This window comes from Mirounga angustirostris, unplaced genomic scaffold (assembly GCF_029215605.1).
Source record: "Mirounga angustirostris isolate CCGP_5_RB_7025 unplaced genomic scaffold, mMirAng1.0.hap1 SCAF_9, whole genome shotgun sequence".
NCBI lineage: Eukaryota > Metazoa > Chordata > Mammalia > Carnivora > Phocidae > Mirounga > Mirounga angustirostris.
In genome coordinates this window covers 43219056-43237843 of record NW_026991717.1, presented here as the reverse complement: position 1 = coordinate 43237843, position 18788 = coordinate 43219056, and the positions used below count along the sequence as shown (strand labels likewise).

The window sequence follows — 18788 nt, the reverse complement described above, 5'->3', positions numbered from 1 at the left end:
CACAGTTTAAGAAAATGAGATCATACGGTACACAGTATTTTGTGATTTGTCTCCTTGCCCCCTTAAGAACCATCATGTTGTTTCATGTCATCCTACATATCCTAATGACTGTGTATATGTAATAGTATGTAATTAACTTTATTCAAGGGCATAGAAGGCAGTAGATTTTTCCTTATTAATTTAATAGTGTCCCCGCTGCCCCTTCCCTACAGCCGTTCTCAAACCCTAAGTGACCTCTGACCAATTTCAGTGTCGCATGTGCAACACGTGCAGAGAGAGGGACAGCCAGCTGCCGGCTCCCGCCGACGGCGTCAGGGCAGGACTCCACAGCCCGCCACTGTCCTCTCTTCGGAACCACGCCGCTCGCTCAAGGGTGGCCAGTGGCCCGCGGGGAGCGCTCTGCGGCCCCAGGGGCCCCATTCCATAGACGCCGTGTCCCCTCTTCTCCCTCTCTAATCTCCCTCTCAGATGACCCCGAGTCCGGGGGAGCCGGGGTCACTCTGCGCCCTCTTCTTCTCACGACAGCGCGGCCACCGCGTCGCCTCCCCTCGCGCACCCTCCCAGCACCAGGCCACCGGGTAGAGACCCAGAAGGGGCCCTCGCTGGCCCAGCCCGGGTGCCGCACGGCGCCGCTGCTGGACTAGAGCCGCGCGGGGCCGCGCCGTCCCCGAGTGATGACGCGCTTCCTGCCCTCCCGGCGCTCGCGGGCCGTGCGCTCGCGCTCGCCCTCGGCTCTTGTTCCGCGCCCGGAGCCAGCGGCGGCGGCAGCGGCTGAGGCGGCTGCGGGAGCGGAGCGGTCGCCGGGCGCGCGGGGGGACGCCGGCTGCACTCCGGGGCAGGCGCTCTGCAATGAGACAGTAAATGCATCCCCCGGTAAGGCGCACGGCTCACTCGGGTTTTCCTCTTCCTCCAGCTGCATGCACGTTGCATGAATTTCTCGTGTCTTTTCCCTCCCCTTTACAGAAGGAAAATGTGGGTGGTTTTTTCCTCCCTTTTGCATCTCGTGAGTGATGCCAATGCAGAAAAAAACCTGCAAAGCTCCCAGATTTGATATCCTAGGAGGGCTTTTTGCAATAATAATAAATAAAATAAAATAAAATAAATTTAATGCACCTGTCTATTGCACATGTATGTTTCACTGCACTCGACCTGGGCGCAGCGGTTTGCAACCAGGCTGGCAGCCGGCGCCTGAGAGCGGATTCCTGGCCGGGGGCGGCTAGCCAGTCCCCTCCGGGGCTCCCGCTGGGTTTCCGGTAACTGGGCTTTGAAAAGCGGCCCCGCCTGCATGGAGTGTCCCCTCGGCCCCGGCCGGGCCCCCGCGCCAGGAGAGTTGGCGCGGTCGAAGCGGCTTCATTCCAGCATTGGCCGCCCCGACTCCAGCGCCACTTTGCAAACAAGTCTTCGGCCGAGGCTCGAGGCGAAGACAGCCCGCCGGTGCGGAGCTCGTCCAGTCCCGGACTCTCAGACCTGCCGATTCTACGACTCCCCTTGGCAGTCTCGCCACCAGCAAAACTGCTGGCTGCTGAGGGACCTGGGCAGCGCCCGCCCGAATGCGAGAGCAGGATTTGGATTTAGTGCCGCTGGCCTCGGACTGGACGAGCGGCGCCCTTTCCTTCCTCGGCCCCGCAAGCTACAATTTCGCGCTCACTGGGAGCCGGGGGGCTCCTGGGGACTGGGCATTTCGGGATTCCCTGAGGGGACCGAGGAACGACGTTCGAGGGCGCCATATTTTCAGTGGGTCTTGGCTGCGGAGGGAGGGGGCGTACAGTTTCTGGGGCCCGGGGGGTAGCGCGGCGCCCCCGCAGGAGAGGCGGGAGGGGTTTTCGCCAGGAAAGTTTGCGCGCCGAGGGAGGCGCGGAGGCGGCCGCGCAGAGCGCGCACGGAGGCTGTTCCCGCAGGGTCGCGCGGGTTGCAGCGCGTCGGCCGGCTGGCCGGCCCGGCCCGGGTGGAGGGCCCAGAGCCGCCGTCAGGGGCTGCGCGCCCGGCTCGCCCCTGCTCCCTGTCCCGCTGAGATGCCGCGTGCAGGCTCCGAGGCGCAGGGAACACGCCCCTCTCCCCCGCCGCCGCGGCTGCCCGGGCGCTCCGCCGGAGCCGTGCGCTTGGCGGCGTCCCCCGGCCGGGCGCCTGGTGCAGAGCGTGCTCCCGGCGCCGGGCTTCGCCTGGGCGCTCGCACCGCGCGGGGGCTCTGTCCCTGCGGGAGAGGAGGCGAGCCGGCTAGCGGTCCGGGCCGAGGGCCTGGCCTGCGGTCGCCCCGGGGCCGAGGAGCGGCCCGAGCCTCCCCTCGCCTCCTTGGCTGCGGCGGCGACAGCAGCAGCGCCGGCGGCTGCGTGCTCGGCTTTCGCCGCGATGCCTGCTCTTGGAGGCGAGGTTGGGGGGGGGGGGGGGCGTTTCCAGAAGTTGGGGCTTCAGGTGACGCGTGGGGGAAACTTGAATTTGTGCCGCTCGTGAAGAGTCGAGGTGATTAGGGGAAAGGGAGTTGTTTCAGAATCCCTGCGTCTCGTGGTGAAAACTAACCTCCGATTATTTCCAGAAGACGAGAGAAGCGTGAGCTGCTGAGGTGTTTGGCGTTGTCCAAGACACAAAGAGGAGGGCAGGGATGACGTCCCGAGAAATGGGCCCCCAGATGTACATAAATTACAGGCACGCTGGTGCTCCACCGCGTACTTTGGCTTTAATAGCACCTGGGTGTGCTGAGTTGGTGGCATTCGTCAGGTTGCGCGCTATCCTCCTCCCTTCTCCAGAGCTTGGAGTTGGCGACTTCGCAGGAGTGGGGCTGTGGGCATTCTTTTCTTTTGAAATACAGTAGATTGCGATCTCTGCTTTGTGGAGGGGCAGAGGAAGGGCGTGTTTGCTGACCTACAATCAGCTGAATGCAGAAACATGCCAGCCTTTCTCCTTGGCGTCTTATTGAAACGATGCCATAGTATTGAGGTCATGTCAGCACTTTGGGGCTTCATCATTGGAGAGGCTTCAAGGGATCACAGAAAAAGGCAGGTGGGGGTGTGTGAAGCTTTCATCAGGGATGCGCCCTGTGAGGTCAGGGATTAGGCTGCTCCTTCGCTAGTCCTCTTCATTAAGTTCCTCCAGTGTGGATGTCAGCGTTGCGTTTCAAGATTTATCTTCCGTGTTTGCTGATTTGGGATATCTATGCAAACACTGTGGAGGGGTGGTGGATGTGACAAGTGGCCTTGAGGGTTACCTGCACGAATGCTCTCTTTCTTTCTTTTTTTCTTTGAGCCCTGGAATTGTGGAAAACACCCAGAGCCCAAGATACACTTATCCAAAATTAGCATAACCAGTTTAGGAGAGAATAAAGTCAGTTGCAGAAAACCATCTATTTTGTCAAGTTCCTAGTCTTAGTGGTGGTACCTTGAATCACAGAAACACAGGGCTCTTCAGATTGGGGAAGTCACTGATTTTTCTCTGCCTTTGTACTCAGGTTATCAAGGAGATACAAAAGAGTTTTAATTAAAGTCTTTTTTGACGTTGATGTTGTGGTTCTACCTGCAAACGGAAAACAAATTTTTACAATTATTCTGTTAAATGAGCTACTGCGGATACTCTTTACAGGCTTAGGCTTATAGGTGTGTCTTGAATTCACTTACTGCTAAACCTACTTGTTTAGGGTTTTTCAAACCAAACACTTTCTTTCCTAGAGTATTTTCACCGGAAGTCAGGTTTTGCAAAGAGGTGTGTGTGTGTGTGAGTGATGGGGGGAGATGGAGATTTCTAGTCCAGTTTCTGTGTTTTGTACCTAAAAATTATTCCGATTCCCCTTTACCTCCACTCCTCACTCCCAGCAGATTATTAGTTCCCAAGACCAGTTAAGGGTGGTTACAGATGGTGAACAATCTAAATTTTTACCAACTATGCTTAGAAAAAAAAAAAAACTATACATCTAAAAATGTATTTATTCATTTTAGCATTATGCTTTGCAACTACATATATGTTACATACTGTGTGCATGTGCTAAATGTTATATGATAAAAATTAAATTTAAAAAATAGAAGTTTTCTTAATAAAGCTGAAATAAAAAATTAAAAAAGTTGCAAATCCTTCAGTCTTCATTCCCAAGTTTACTCCTTTCATATTTATCAATTTCTTATGCCTCTCTTAAAGTGTTATAAATTGTGCTTTGTTGCTTCTTGCCTGATTCATATTATAACTTTGTGACTTGATCGAAGTTCCTGCATTTTTGTTGTTGTTGTTGTTAAGAAGATTTTATAACTTCAAAAGGTTAGAAAACGCCTGTGCATTTTGGAGAGTTGCCTGTCCATTTACCTGGCTGTGTGGTGTGTGTGTTGTGGTGTGTGTGCGCGTGTCCACACTCTTGGGACAGTGTCAGAAACTTGTGACATTATTGATTCAGAACTTCTGAGTCAGAATGATTTCTTGGAGACTTTGGGTGGTGTTTGGCCAATACAGGAAGTACTAAAAAATAGTTAAATAATTCAAAGTCATTTTTATTGGGTACAAAAATGTTTTAAAGAAGGAGAATGTAATAAGCAGGGCCAGAATTACAGCTTAACATACCCAACTGGTGCCTTTTTAATTACAGTACTTTCCCCCAGAACTTCTTAATCCTATTACTTTTATATTTAATAAGGAGACTAGTTAAAACATAAGCCGAACAGAACTATTACAAATAATGGGGATAAATGGTGGGTTTAACCAGATGTTTTGCCTAAAGTAAAAGAGTTAAGGAATCTGAACTCTGTCGAACTCCCCCTGTAGGCCCCCTCCACATGCCCCCTTCTCAATAAGCAGGGGATTTTAAAAGGCAAAAAATCTTGGAGGGGGTGGAGACAAAAAACTAAAAAAGAAATGAAATGCTTAAGGTAGGCTTCTCCTGTCCGTCACCATCCTAACAACCTTTGGCTCTGTAGCAGGTGCCATTTGAATGACAGCTGGTAGACAAGGCTGGGTACAAAATGCTTTGGTTGTGAGAGCCTTTCTTTATGTGTCACCCGGAACTATGAATTAAGACTGGGCTCATTTGCCACCCATTTCACAGTGGATTTTCAGAGTCAATGCCAAGAACATGGTTTTGTTTTTCCCTTAACCAACAATTTAATTTCAGCCAAAGTGATGCTGTTCTGAATTTGTAGGAAAAGTAATGAATATTTGTATTTCCTTTTTACTCTTCTTGCTGCAATCTTAACAAAATTCTTTAAAGTCTCCTATTCACTTACTCAGCAATTGTTTTGAGGGCTTACCATGTGCTTCATGCTAAGAAGACATCCCCTGCCCTAACCTCACATGCTGAGTTCCTAGGGGGTGATATTCATTTGTACTTTACATATCTAATAGATGGGGTAGGGAGGGAATGAGTGTGTGATTAAATAGTCTTTAAAGGACAACATAATAGAAAGATGAACAAAGGATATGAACAGTGTTCCCAGAAGAAGAGATATACATGGTCAATAAACATGTGAAAAGATTCTTAACCTCCACAATGGTCAGGGAAATGCAAATTCAAAACAGTACTTTTCTGTCCATCCAGTTGACCCACTTTTTAAAAAATTGGTAACATCTTCTGTTAGATGTGTTGGGGGGCAACTCGCAGACTCTCGGGTGGGAGTATGAATTGCTGTAAGATTTAAGGAAAGCAGACAATTTATTTCTAAGTTTAGAACCTGCTACCATATGCCCCAGCAATCCCATATTTGGAGTCCTGTCTTACAGAAAGAAAAACATCAGCATGCAAGGATCTGTGCATGAAGATGTTTATTGTAGGATTATTAAAGTAAATAAATGAGAAGCAACATGAAATGTCCATCAGTAGGATGAATAAGATAGGGTTTATTTTGGATTATTTTGCAAGGGATATCCATGATATAAAATGTAAATAAAATCAAGTTACAGAGTGTCATATGTAGTACGATCCTATTTCTGATTTAAAAAAGAAGTCCTGGGGCGCTTGGGTGGCTCAGATGGTTAAGCGTCTGCCTTTGGCTCAGGTCATGATCCCAGGGTCCTGGGATCGAGCCCCACATCGGGCTCCTGGCTCAGCGGGGAGTCCGCTTCTCCCTCTCCCTCTGCTTCTCCCACTGCTCATGCTCTCTCTCTATATATATCTCTGTCTCAAATGAATAAATAAAATCTTTAAAAAAAAAAAAAAAGAAGTCCTATGTGTATAACCTTGGAGAAAGATGTGGAAGGACACACAAAACTTGAGATTGTTTAAAATTGGCAGTGAGAAGGGGGGTGTGATTAACTTGCTCCATATACACCTTGATTGGTTTAGTTGCTCAAACACAGAAAGCTTTTCTATATGGAAACACTTTAAAATGGTATTTGGGGGGGCGCCTGGGTGGCTCAGTCGTTAAGCGTCTGCCTTCAGCTCAGGTCATGATCTCAGGGTCCTGGGATCGAGCCCCGCATCGGGCTCCCTGCTCAGCAGGAGGCCTGCTTCTCCGTCTCCCACTGCCCCCTGCTTGTGTTCCCTCTCTCGCTGTGTCTCTGTCAAATAAATAAATGAAAAATCTTTAAAAAAAAAAAATGGTATTTGGTTCATGAATACGAAATTTGTTTGGGACCATTTTGGAAACAAAAGGTGAGCAATATCACAGTTGCTTTCTCTGATGCCTTCTGCAGCAATCTTTTCTCTCTTCGGAAACTTTGAGTTAATTATCTTCTGACATCCTGAGATTTCCCAATTTTGAGTTAAGGCCTTCATTGTAAAAGATGGCTTCAGGAAAAGCTGTTTACCTTTATCCCCCAGGAGAGTAATGAGAATAAGAGATCAAGAAAGCTCTTAGTGGGGCGCCTGGGTGACTCAGTTAAGTGTCTGCCTTGGGCTCTGGTCATGATCCCAAGGTCCTGGGATTGAGCTCCGCGTTGTTGGCTCCCTGCTCAGCGGGGATTCTGCTTCTCCTCTCCCTCTGTCCCTCCCCACCGTTCGTGCTCTCTCTTTCTCTCTCAAATAAATAAATAAATAAAATCTTTAAAAAAAGAAAAAGCTCTTGGCAAGCACTCTCCTTTACCTTGACTTTCTCTGATCCCAACTGAGTGAAGGCCTAGCCAATTGCAGTCTTCTCATATAGCAGCAGCATATCCTCAGGCTTGGTTTTCCTATCCAAGGCTCGGAGAGGTACTATTTAATGGCTGTGCTGGCATTTGAACTCAGGTCTTGCACAGGATCCCTAGCTTGCTGACTGCTCCACCTGAATCATTTGTAATCTTGCCTCTTAGTGTGATTTTTGAAACTTGATAGAATTTATGAATTCTTGGCAGTGACCACTAAAATCAAACTTTGAAAAGCTGTGGAAACTCCATCTACATTTTAAGAAGTCCATCCTCTGTGAGTCCTGGTGGGACATTCAGAATCTCAACCCACTGCAAGTCAGGGCTCTGCTGCACAGTTTAGATACCACCAGGGGTTCCCCAGCTAAAATGCATCAGAATCACCTGCAGGGCTTGTTAAAAGCCAGCTTGTTGGGCCAAGGTTTCAGACTCGGTGAGTCTTGGGTGAGGTTTGATGACTTGCATTTATAATAAGTTCCCCGGTGATGCTGATCTTGCTGGTCATGGACCATACTTTGAGAACTGCTGGTTTAGAGACACCAGCTTCCTGTTTTGCCAATCTTGTGTTCCTGTCCAGCCAGTGCTCTTCCCTGTCATGGATGAAAGTTAATGCTAGTCAAGGCACGTTAAGTCAGTTTTTATCAGTTTTACCAAGCAGGGAGAAATAAATATTTGGGTTATGTTATTTAACTGTTGTCTGCATTTGTTGTATGTGTTTGGGGATTTAGTGATGGATAGATGGATGTTTGTTTACTCCACAGTGAAAGTCAGAGTTCATGAGTATTGTTTTAAATATTTTGTAATGGATTCTCATGAGAGTGGAGAGGACTGTTAGAGATTGTTTGGTTTTTGGTTTTTCAGCATGCATGCATATTGAAGATTTGAAGTCACTGATTTCTTTTAATAAAAAGTTGGCTACATGTGAAGGGCATTGTGAAGAAAATGGTGACCAGATGATAAATGTTACTTCAGTTGCATTGTAATCTGGTCATTAGTGCATTTTTTTTTTGGAGGAAATTAAGGGCAGTAGCCGTTAATTTCAACAAGTGTTTATTTCACTGTAGCCATGGGGAACACATTTCTAACAATGCTTATCAGTGGTACATGCACACTTGGCTGTCCCCAGGGACCCTCACTTGTGTGTAAGTCCTTAGAGGCTCGGGTGACCCAGAGCTCAAGAAGAAGTTTCCCTGAAAGGCTCTCCTCCCCACTGATCCCCTAATTCTAAAATTCTTTAGCAGATAAACATTTGTTCTATTTTTAGCCACTTAATTTTAGTGCTTTTTATTTTCTAATGATTTCACATGTAAGTTATAAGCAAAGCAAAATTGGTAGTGGGGTGTATGGAAAAAAAGTGAAATGGGAAAGAAATTTTCATGAAGGAGATCCTGCTTAAGCTTGTAGGATGGGTCTCTTTTGTAGGGTTCTCCCCACTGGCTACACATTGGGATCACCTGGGGATTCTGATGCATTGGTTTGGGTGGGGCCTTGGAATTGGTGGTTAAGTTTTCCAGGTAATTCTGATATGTAGCTAAGGTAGAGAGCCTCAATTTACAGTCCTCTGCCTCATGTTGCCTCATTTTTGAAGATTTTGTTCATCTAGACTATAGTCTCTCCTCTCTTAAACTTTTTTTTTTTTTTTTTTTAATATTTTGCCTGAATGGAACAAACCAAGTGAACTTTTCTGGGTGGTGGGATTATAGATATTTAAAATTTCTTAAAAATACTTTTTGGATTTTCCAAATTTTCTCTATATTTAGGGTATATTTCTTTTATAATCAGAAAACACTTTAATAAAAATCTTACTAGTGGCTAGTTTGGGTTTATCATATATTTATGAATTTATATTTCTCTATAATGATCAAATATCAGAACAGTAAAGTCTCCCTGTATACAGCAGTGAATGCAGTGTGCTTCCCCTTCTGTATTTCTTAGCTTGCTTTTGTTCAGGTATTTTGGGATTATAGGTTTGACTTATTTCAGCATTTTATATTACATACCTTAATTTACAGGAGAGTCTTAGAATTGAATTTTGTAAGCTTGTTTAAGAATATTTTCCCTGCTTAATTATGCTTTATTAGTTTTTCTGATAATCAGAATTTTTCAAGATTTTCATTTATTTTTTTTTCCAAGAGAGCGTGAGCATGCAAGAGCACTGTGGGGAGGGGCAGAGGGAGAAGCAGACTCCCTGATGAGAAGGGAGCCCGATGCGGGCGATCCAGGGTCCTGGGATCATGACCTACCTGAGCCCAAGGCACATGCTTAACCAGCTGAGTCACCCAGGTGCTTGATAATCAGAATTTATAAAGATTTTATCTGAGAGAGACAGAGCACACAAGAGCGAGTGTGAGTGCACATGAACAGAGGGAGGGACAGAGGGAGAGGGAGAAGCAGACTCCACGCTGAGTAGGGAGCCCAACTTGGGGCTTGAACCCAGGACCCTAGGATCATGAGCTGAGTGGAAGGCAGATGCTTAACCGACAGAGCCACCCAGGCCCCCTGATAATCAGAATTTTTAAGCAGCGTGTTGTATGGTGCCATCAACATTTTTGGTAACTTAAAATCTATATAGATTGTCCACCCAACTCAGTGCCTTGGCCACCTCTGTTATCTTTTCCTCTATCCTACTTCAGCCATCCTTCCCATAGTTATTTCTAGACAGAGGGTATTTGGCATTGTCTAGAGACATTTTTATGTGTCATCGCTTAAAGGGAAGAAGGGGTGCTACTGGCATTTAGTGGGTAGAGGCCAGGGATGATGCTAAACATCTTAAAATGCACAGGACAGCCTCCACAACAAAGAATTATCTGGCTTAGAATGTTAGCCATGCCAGCCCTAAGAAACCCTGCCTTAGTGTCCTTGTTTTTTTTAACACCAGCTCACAAGGGAGAGTGATTTGATGTGATGACCCAATATGAGCACACGCGTGTGCACACACACCCACACACACAACTGGAACAAGTTTCCCCAAATATTATTTACCCTTACTATGTATAATATACTCTTAGACTTTTTAATTTGTTCAATTAAAAAAATGCTCATCATGACCCACTAAGCTGATTTTACTGCCCACTCTCCCTTCATTTGAAAAATACAGTTGGACTTTGTCATTACCAGTACCTGCACCTCCAGCAAAATCTTGACAAGCATTCCAATGTGACCCTCACCTTTTCTCTTTCATCTTATTCCCTTTAGTACCTAGTTCCACAGAGCCTTCACCCTACATGGCCCTCTGACCTGGTGACCCTTCCATGTTTCATTGACCATCATCCCTTTCTTCTCCTCTGACCTCCCCTGCCCCCATCTCAGGTGCTCGCATACACCCTCAACTCCCTTGACCCTTTCTCCCTTCATCTAACTCCCTTGGGAAAACCCCACCCTCCACCCTCCGCCTACCTCGCTCCTGCCTGAGGTCTAGGAACCCAGCGAGAGAAAACCCACAGCCATCTGTATCGTCTCTCTCTTTTGATTTATGACCGCAGATCTCAAGGGAAACTCTTGGCACAGTGGGGTGCATTATGTTTTTATCCTCACCTCACTTTCAGCTGATGACCTGGCTTATTTCAGGGAGAAAAAGAGGCATTTAGGAATGAGTTTCATCATCTTCCTTCCTACTAAATCTGCTAGCCTATCTACAAGCTGTAGCCATGCAGCATTGTAACCACAGAGCCTTGTAACCACCTGAGCGTTGGAGCCTGTTCTCTGTTGGTGTGCAAGACTTCCACTCATGCATGTATGGCCTTTCCCTTCTGCATGATCACTTTTCCTTCTCTGATGGATAATCCCCCAAGAGAGAGATGATGTAGTATCCCTCATATTAAGGAAAAAAGCAGCAACCACAGCGCACTCTTGACCTCATCCCCCAGTCAGCTGTTCTTCCATTCCTCTACCCTCCCTAATAGTAAACCTTTCTGAAAGAATTGCCATACATCCTGCCCCATTTCCTCCCTGCTCATTCTGTCTTGAACCCACTCCAATTTGGTTTTTGCCCCACCCCTTCACTGAAGCCACACGTCTTCAGGTACCAGTGCTATCCGGTGGGCAGCTCTTCCCTGCCACCTTCTGCAGCCTCTCGGCCGCAGTTAGCCAGCTGATGGCTCTCCGGGACACTTTCTTCACCTGGCTTCCACGCCACAATGGCTGGCACATAGGAGTTAACAAAAAATTTTAATGAGTAATTGAGGAAGAAAACTTGCTGGTTATGGAGGTTAGCCTTAGATGTGGAAACAGAAATCTTTCCCAGGTTTGAGCTAAGGAAGAGAGTATAGAAGTGGAAAAGCAGTGTCTCATGGGGCCAGTATTTTTTAGGTCAAGTGTTAAGCGTTAGAGGTTCAAGGAATGAATGAATGAAGCCCATCCTTGCTAATTACTTGTTGAGTGATAGAAGGCACCTGTGGAGGATAGTGAGCTACAGACACATGGTTGCCCCTTTCATTTTTATCTCCAGAGGAGGGGCACTTAAGCAGTCTGCTAGGTAACTGGTGTCACTGGGTGAAGACAGCAAGTTCACTTGTCTGAAGTGTTTATCATTGACCTCGATGTTCTGGTGGTTTGTTTGGTTCATCACTCATCCCCAGAGTCCACTTGACTGCATGGAGAGATGTCTTCTTTCTGTCCTGCTGCGTTTGAGCCCATGGCAGAGGGATCCTGCAGATGGATGGCAATGTTCCTTGGTCCCCTCAGTGCTGCTCTCTCAAGCACCCAGCTTAGAGAGTCCCAAAGCTTCGTGTGTTTAAATGACGACAGCCCCTGTCTTCTCTAGTTGCATTGCTGCAACACCAACCATAATTACTTGACACTCGGGTCTAGGACCTAGTTTGATGTAAGTGAAGATATTTCCCGAGTGTGGCCCGAGGTCATGCATGGCAGATCTTCCCAGAGGAGTGTGGATTATTCCTGGGTTTGAGAGATTACATCAAGGGCATTGTAAGAGGCTTAATTTTCTCCTTGAAGGGCTTTCTATTGGGCTCAGCACCTGTCGTTCCTGGGCCCTCCCCAGCAGGGTTAAAGGGTAAGGCATCGGCCAAGAGCAGCCTGGAAGTGCAAGCACAAAGCAGTTGGGCTTAGTACATCCAGGAAGAAAGGGCAGAGGTCTTCATGGGAGATCTTAGAGTGATTCCAGAGAAGTTAATTGTTTAAAAATGGGAGGCCTGAATGGTTCTAGGTCAGCCTCTCCCTTTGACAGGGAAAGAACCGAAGCCCAGAAGGATGAGACTTACTGGGGTCCCTTGACAAAGCTGGCACCGGAATCCCCCTTCCCCAACCACCACCAGGTGCTTCTTCCTTTTCTTGGGATGTCTGGCGGGACCCTGACTTTAATTGATGGCTGTGGTTCTTGGCCCTGAGTGTGCTCCCTACTCACCAGAGAAGCTCTTAAAAATGCTGTTCCTTAGCGGGTATAATGCTAAGTGAAGTAAGTCATTCAGAGAAAAACAAATACCATATGATTTCACTCATATGTGGAATTTAAGAAACCAAGCAGAGACCAAAGAAAGAGGCAAACAAAAACACCCCACTCTTAACTCTAAAGAATAGAGGTGGGTGGGGGGATGGGTGAACTAGGTGGTTGGGAATTAAGAGTACACTTATCGTGATGAGCACAGAGTCACGTATAGAATTGTTGAACCACAATATTGCGCTCCTGAAACCATTATAACACTGTATGTTAATTATCCTGCTATTCCTAAACCCCACCCGACTCAGTGAATTGGAATCCTTGAGAGCGAGACCTGGGCACCTGTGGTTTTTTAAAAGTTACCCTAGGGAGGCTCCTGGGAGAGGTTGCCCAAGAAGGGTGTGTAGGAGGTAAAGTCACCCTGTAGGCCTTGCACCCTGGCCAGACACTGCTCCTTTTTGGGGCAGGACAACCACCCCAGTGGGCTCAGTCTGTTGCTCACTCTCCCGCACCCCTCTGGTTACTCCCTCTAGGGTTGCGGTTTTATTTTCTTTGGGGGCACTTCCCCAATGTGCTTTGTCCTACTAACAGGGAGAAAGAAAGGTGCATTCAGTTTGAGAAAATCATCTCTGAGGACCTTTGGGGTCCTCTTGCCTGGGATCCCCAGGCGCCGGAGTGCTGAGGGTGGTTCGCCAGCTCTCCGAGCAGCCGGTGCTGGACGCCGACTGTGGGTACCACTCTGACAGAAGGAAAATGGGAGTGTGAGTCGGCTGTGCAGGGATGGGTTGGGACAGCTTTATGAGGATGTTAAATCACTTGCTCGTTCTTGCTGGTAAACTTGCAGATGTTTTGGAGCTCTGAATTTTGTGAGGGTTGCTACAGGCTCAGGACTCCACTGCAGAGCCTGCACCGATGCCCCCTTCCGCTCCCCCCCTCCCCCCAGCTGGCTCTCTCACTAACCTGATAAGTAGTTCACATGGAGCTTTAGGAATGTACTTGGTGAAGATACTAGAACAAGCCCTGTGGAATCTGAGACGCATCAGGGGCCAAGTGTCCCCCACAAAAGGAACAGCAGAATGGCACTTTCCCCTTGAACTGGAAGCTGACAGATTGTTTGAGTTTGTTAGGGCTGCTGTAACAGTACCACAGAGCTGCAGCTTATACAACAGAAATTTATTGTCTCAGTTCTGGAAGCTGGATGTCCGAGATCCGGGTATCGGCAGGGCTGGTTTCTTCCGAGGGCTATGAAGGAAGCTCCTCTGTGCCAGGCCTTGCTCCTTGGCTCATAGATGGCTGTCTTCTCCTCGTGCGTGCGTGTCTGTTTCTGTGTCCACGTTTCTCCTTCTTATAAGGACATCAGTCATGATGGATGAGGGCCCACCTTAATGTCTTCATTTTAACTTGATTACCTCTGTAAAGGTCCTTTCTAAATAAGGTCATACTCGGAGGTTCTGGGGAGCTAGGACTCCCAACATACCATTTTTGAGGGGACACGCGTCAATGCATATCACAGATTGTTAGACTGACCTGTGTCTCAGAATTCAAATCTGACGTGGAATGCTTCTTATTGAAGCTACCTTTTTAGGCTAAGGGGACCCTCATTGGTGATCGTTGTGGAATTCTGCACCCACCAACTTTACTCCCCTTTTTTGGCACTTTGCATTTCACGAAGGCCTTGTACGTGTGTTGCCACCATAACAGCCCTGTGAGGTGGGCGCTATTTCTACTTTGAAGACGCTGAGGTGTTCCAAGGTTTACATACCATATACTGGGTAAGCTTGACTTAAGCTCAGATTTTCTACTCTATAGCGTAGGTTTCTCCTGTAACACCTGTGATTCACAGACCTTGCTATGTATAAGAATCTTCTGGGAAGCTTGCTAAGATACAGGGTTTGGAGTCCCTCTGGGATACTACTGAATCAGAAGCTGAGGTTGTAACCAAGGAATCTGTATTTTTATTAAATTTCCCTTGGAGATTTTGATGTATTCCAGAATGTGAGAATGAGTGCATTCTATCATAGACCTAATATTTTAGGGGGGAATAACCCACCCACACCACCAAGTACCCATTTGAGTTTTTGTCAGCTGGCTTTCATGGGAGGCCTTAGGAGGCATCATGGAAGGGTACGCCCTGGAACCAGGGGATGCTGAGAGCCCGAGGGGATGTCCCTTCATAATTACCTCTGCCACCATACTGATGGGTCCAGTTGGAGCTCTTTGGCTGTCTAGGATGTGCTAATTGTCCCTCAGCTAGTGGGAAATAAAGCTAGCTCAAACTTTCTGTGCCACACATATACATTTTGTACCATAGTGGGGAAGGGGTGGGAGATAAGTTGAGAGGGTGGTAACAAACATCGTATCCTTCAGCAAAGCAAAAATAAAACCAGCAGGAGGACAAGGCAAGAAGAAATTGTGATTATTAAGTATTTCTCATTATAAAATGTATTTGCATTAACTAAAACATGCTGGAGCATGCACCATGTGGAAGAATCACCTGGAGAAATGTTAAAACATGAATTCCTGGGCCCCAGCCCCCGAGATTTCTAATTCCAAGTTCCTGGTCTGGGGACCACACTTGGAGCAGGCGGCCACTCATTGATGAAAGATTGTCACCGTGTGGTTTTTCTGCTGATACTACAATGACCAGCCTCTCTGCATAGCATGAACATTTCTAAGCCATGGCCATTAGCCTACAGATTATAACCCGTACTCAGGATCAATGTCCAAATTATGTTACCATCTTAACTTCATTTTAGTGATTCCAAAACAAAACACGTGCTTCCTTAACTAGGGCTGTATCTCTTAGGGTGTGGTCTTTAGCCACCAACCCTCAGAATTACCTAGGACTAAGATTAAACACTATAGCTGCCTAGTCCCCAGAGATTCTAATTTGGTAGGTCTTTGTGGGGTCCAAGAATGTGGAGTTTTTATAATCAGAAGATTCTTAGGTATACTGAAGTTTTGAGTGCCTCTGAGCTAAGGCTTGGAAATCAGTTCTGCTTTTTACCAGCCTCATAGTAAAGTTATAAATACTGTTAGATTGACTGCATTGTTCCCATTTTCTGGCTAGGAATGCTGTTTGGTCTCAAGTTACAAGGACCTAATTCTGCAGTGGAGATGTATTTTGAATAGATTTTTAGAGTTCTATTTGAATAATCACCTCCCTTTTTTTACATAAGCTCACACAGTTCATTTTAAGGTAAGTCTTAAAACAAAATTATGTTCTTTGTCCAGGTAAATTCCTTTGGAACATTGATAGTATGTGAAATTTATTACAAATTTTTGGAGTTAATTCAAGGAGGCTTTGTGGTTTTAAACTGCTCAGTTAAGGGTGACCTTTGGTAGAAATATGTTTATGTCCTTGGGCTCTGTGTGCATATTAAAAAAATTTTGGTAAATGTGAGGGGGAGGGTTAGGAGGAGGGAACTCTTATTAGTAAAGGAGATTCAGTTGCATGGACGAATGGATCTTGGTACTCGATGCTCCATGCCTAACAGATGTTTCTGCAAATTGATCCCCCCACCCCCTCACCCCTCCAGACAAGATTTTCAGTTCTGTTCTTCCTTCTGGCAGAATGGGGACCTTCACTTTTAGGAAGAGGAGCAAAAATTAATTTTGTTTCATTGGACATTCAACGTATTCTTGAAAAGTTAGAAATAAACTATTTTAAAAACCACAGCAGGAACTTCGTGTGTTTGTTAAAATCAATAGAACTGCACACCTAAAAAGGATGACGTTTATTGTCATAATACTTAAGTAGCCTGACTCAAAGAATGTAACAGGGGAACTTGTCAAGGCTAGCCATCCTTTTTGTGAATTAGTTTGCTAAGATTCCTTTTGTGATGCAAATGACCCCCCTAGGACCCCCTTTGTTTCGTACTTGTTTGAAAACTGTCCCGTGGGCTTTATATCTCTGTTGCTGTTCAGTAGGGTGGGGGGAGGAGCGGGATTGGCACAGGGCTGCCGAGGAATGGATTTGGCCTCTCGTTCATTCCTCCAGATCATTTTCTTCTTAGCTCCACATCCAGCACATGGTGGGAGTTCACAGAGGTTTGGGGGATGGATTAAACCATGTTGATGGAGGTGTAGAGAGAGGTCAAGTGGCTTGTCCACGTGTGAGAGCAAGGTGGCAGAAATAGGAGAAGAGTCCTCAGGCCTTCTGACTCCCTTTCCACCATCTTTTCTCCATCTTACATCTTATACATTCATATTTTATCAGTTGGGAGTCTTTTAAACCAGGGAGTGCCTGTAAGCTTGTTACAGTTTTGGAAGCAGCCTGTATCATGGATAAGCTCTGGCTTTGAAGACATTCATCAGCTTGGCAACTGTTTTTCTGAGTGTCTTCGAGGTGCATGGTTGATACAGCCCTGGAACAAAACAGACCTGGGACCTGTCCTCATGGAAAGCAGGACCTGGCAGGATATATGTCAGCAGGCGGCATTAAAACAAACCAGAACAGGGATGAGTGTTGCAAAGGGTCCTGTGTGAGAGCCTGTTATACAGTGGCCACCACTGATAGGGTGACCTGGGGCAAGACACCTCACCTCTGTAAGCCTTGGTGTCCTCAGTAAAACAGACAAATCAAGGATTTGGCGCAAGGATTCAGTGAGATAATGAGCGTAAAGCAGACTGTGCTTCTGGGCTCATGGTTATTATCTGTAATTTGTTAAAGAGGGTGAGTAAATGGACGTATATGCTTTTTCGCCTCTGTGCTGCATTGGCCCTTATAGAGAGCCTCAAGACAGGAGTTTGAGGTGTTTATTTCTCCTTCTGTGTTTTGGATCACCTTCACAACAATGGGGAGACAGATTGGAGGGCTCTGTTGGTTGGTTTTGCTCACTGACTGGTACGGTTGAGATGGGAGCAGAGCTTTCCAGCCGGGGAGCTGAGTTATGGTTTAGAGGTGTGCTGACATAGTGCCCTCAGTCTTTCCTCAGCCCCTTGGGGGCTGCCAGAGCTCGGGTCCTACAAAGATGGTCTTTTTTTTTTTATTTTAAAGATTTTATTTTTATTATTTATTTGACAGAGAGACACAGCGAGAGAGGGAACACAAGCAGGGGGAGTGGGAGAGGGAGAAGCAGGCTTCCCGGTGAGCAGGGAGCCCGATGCGGGGCTCGATCCCAGGACCCTGGGATCATGACCTGAGCCGAAGGCAGTCGCTTAACCGACTGAGCCACCCAGGCACCTTCAAAGATGGTCTTTTTCTAAGTGTACCAGGTCTTGGGAAAATTTGGGAGAACTCTAAATGTATCTACATGTATCTACAGCACCCCCAGAAGCAGGAGCTAGGTTAGTAGATGTTAAGGAACCCTAACTGAAGAGAACAAGGGAAAGGAAGCAAGGACTCCCACAGGCTGTAAGAGATGCAGATGAGTTAGACTGGGCTTCCCCAGACTTCTCTGATACTAAGACTCCCCAGAGCACTTGTTAAATTTCCAGTTCACCAGGCCTGCACCCATCTGGGTTGGGGCTCTGGGATCAGTGCATTTAATAGTTACGCGTGTGATTCTTAGCAGGGGTGTTTGGGCAACACTGGCTTGGATCATCAATCTCCTTGTTATTTAAAGTTGGTTCATGGACCAGCAACATCCGTTCCACCTGGGAACTTGTCAATACTCTCAGGCTCTACCCAGATCTGCTGACTCAGAATCAGCATATTAATAAGACCCTGGGGTGAATGTGCACACACAATAAATTTGGGGAAAATTAGGGCTTGTGTAGAGGGCGGGGACACCTGTTAACATTTTTTTTTTTTTAAGATTTTATTTATTTATTTATTTGAGAGAGAGAAAGAGAGAGAGCACATGAGAGGGGGGAGGGTCAGAGGGAGAAGCAGACTCCCTGCCGAGCAGGGAGCCCGATGCGGGACTCGATGCGGGACTCGATCCCGGGACTCCAGGATCATGACCTGAGCCGAAGGCAGTCGCTTAACCAACTGAGCCACCCAGGCGCCCCCACCTGTTAACATTTTAAACCAGGGAGGTGTTGGTAGGCCAGGGATTTGAGCTCCGTTTTCTGACTCCAGATTGAATGCTCATCCCACATCCTCTGGCCTCAGTTCTTACTGACTCAGGGCCTGTTTTCAGCCGGCTGTCAGAAGCCCTGACTGTCCTGATAATATTGCATCTGGGCAGAGTGATGCCTGGGGACAGCAGAACGCTGCTGGGACCGCCCAAGTGTGTCGTAATTCTTGGCGTCCATTAACCCTGTCAGGACACCTTCCTACTGCCCCGGGGAGAAGTTTGAGGTCCAAATGTAAAAGTCTGTGATTGTAAGTTTTGGAGACCTGTGGGGTTTTGCATCATACTGGTGTGGGTGCCTGAAAAAGTTGTTTTATCTCCATCCAAGGAAGGATCAGCTGGAGTGC

The 18788-nt window shown here is 46.9% G+C and overlaps 1 protein-coding gene across 11 annotated transcripts in view; it reads left to right on the top strand.

The window, feature by feature from the left end:
• The first annotated feature begins 714 nt into the window (after positions 1 to 714).
• The window catches only part of TLN2 (talin 2), a 430586-nt gene continuing 412512 nt past the window's right edge, over positions 715 to 18788 (top strand). For 8 of the 11 annotated variants that reach the window (XM_064570358.1, XM_064570361.1, XM_064570366.1 and 5 more), the window contains exon 1: positions 715 to 873. The gene's annotated coding sequence lies outside the window, so the exon portion shown is untranslated. Of the gene's footprint in view, positions 874 to 1354; positions 1735 to 18788 lie in introns of those variants that run through there. The other 3 variants (XM_064570362.1, XM_064570354.1, XM_064570355.1) reach the window with 2 other exon arrangements.